This window comes from Perkinsus marinus (genome assembly GCF_000006405.1).
Source record: "Perkinsus marinus ATCC 50983 genomic scaffold scf_1104296965522, whole genome shotgun sequence".
Taxonomy (NCBI): domain Eukaryota; phylum Perkinsozoa; order Perkinsida; family Perkinsidae; genus Perkinsus; species Perkinsus marinus.
In genome coordinates this window covers 542-2,194 of record NW_003204305.1, presented here as the reverse complement: position 1 = coordinate 2,194, position 1,653 = coordinate 542, and the positions used below count along the sequence as shown (strand labels likewise).

Below are 1,653 nucleotides of genomic sequence, written 5' to 3'. Positions count from 1 at the left end.
CTAGAGAAAAAGTGATATCAGTATAATAGGTTACCAACGTGACTTACTAAATATATTTTGTTACATACTTATCTCAAGAAAATGTTCGACACGTTTTGGATACACACGAGAAATTAGCAATCGTGGAAATGGATGCCTCTCAAAACATCGCACGGTGTTCTGACGCAACGTTTTTCTTGACAAAACATCGAGCTAATATTTTGCAACACAAATATACATCATCCGACGTTGTTATTCGTTTTTTACAGATAATAGGAGATAAAATCACACTGAAGTTAGCAATCCAACATTACACACACGTTTTACGAAGATATATGAAAAACGCCAACCGTGGGAATCGAACCTGCGTGAATTCGCATAATGGGCGGGCGCTCTACCAACTGAGCTGCACGGATCGGGCGGAGACGACTTTCAGAGACAGCACAATTGCGTGAATCTTGCTGGACTGCATCGCTCCGCTAGGTTTTTGTGACATGAATAAAAGATTTAAAACTGTCAGGCCTGGGATTCGAACTTGCGGTCATTTTAAATCGGCTCCTTGTCGAAACTGTTGTGTTACATTCTTGCAGACTAGTGCGTGCTCAACCTGTGTCAGGCTGCTACGTATGCTATTTAAAACTCAACGCAATTGAACGGCTAGGTCGCGAGAAGACGGCTTCATTTTGCCTATATACTCTAGCCGCAGGTAATGCCGGTTTGATTTTAGCGCGCGCCCGGGGCCCCCACCCCAGCGCGCGCAATTTTGTTTAGGCGATGGGTTGGGTTTCTTGGCGAAACCGGCGCGGGATCCACCAAGGGTCCGGTGCGAGAAAGTATGAGGACGCTAGGTGAAAAATGAGAGCCACAAGCGTGCTTCTTCGAAGCCAAAACAGCACTGCCGTGATAGCAATTAACTTGTGATGCACATTTCAATCTTAGAGACCTATGGAGCAGTACTTCTCATATGATGAAAGAAACGGACGAAGAGGAAAAGCAAATAAAGGCATTACTGCTGCTGGGGCGGTTCGGCCAGAAAATCTGTCCGAACCGCCAAGTAAGTGTACAGGCGTGGTGAGCTAGAGATAAAGTGATATCAGATATAACAGGTTACCAACGAGACTTACTAAATATATTTTGTTACATACTTATCTCAAGAAAATGTTCGACACGTTTTGGATACACACGAGAAATTAGCAAACGTGGAAATGGATGCCTCTCAAAACATCGCACGGTGTTCTGACGCAACGTTTTTCTTGACAAAATATCGAGCCAATATTTTGCAACACAAGTATACACATCCGACGTTGTTAGTCGTTGTTTACAGATAATAGGAGATAAAATCACACTGAAGCTAGCAATCCAACATTACACACACGTTTTACGAGGTTACATGAAAAACGTGGTCCGTGGGAATCGAACCTGCGTAATCTCGCATGATGGGCGGGCGCTCTACCAACTGAGCTGCAAGGATCGGGCGGAGACGACTTTCAGAGACAGCACAATTGCGTGAATCTTGCCGAACTGCATCGCTCCGCTGGGTTTTTGTGACATGTATAAAAGATTTAAAATTGTCGGGCCTGGGATTCGAACTTGCGGTCATTTTAAATCGGCTCCTTGTCGAAACTGTTGTGTTACATTCTCGCAGACTAGTGCGTGCTCAACCTGTGTCGGGCT

At 44.7% G+C, this 1,653-nt stretch overlaps 1 non-coding gene across 1 annotated transcript; it reads right to left on the bottom strand.

Annotated features, from left to right (window-relative positions):
* Window positions 1-1,379: 1,379 nt before the first annotated feature.
* Pmar_PMAR025919 lies at window positions 1,380-1,451 on the bottom strand. The gene has a single exon. It is a non-coding gene; the product is annotated as a tRNA-Asp (tRNA).
* Between the last annotated feature and the right edge of the window lie 202 nt (window positions 1,452-1,653).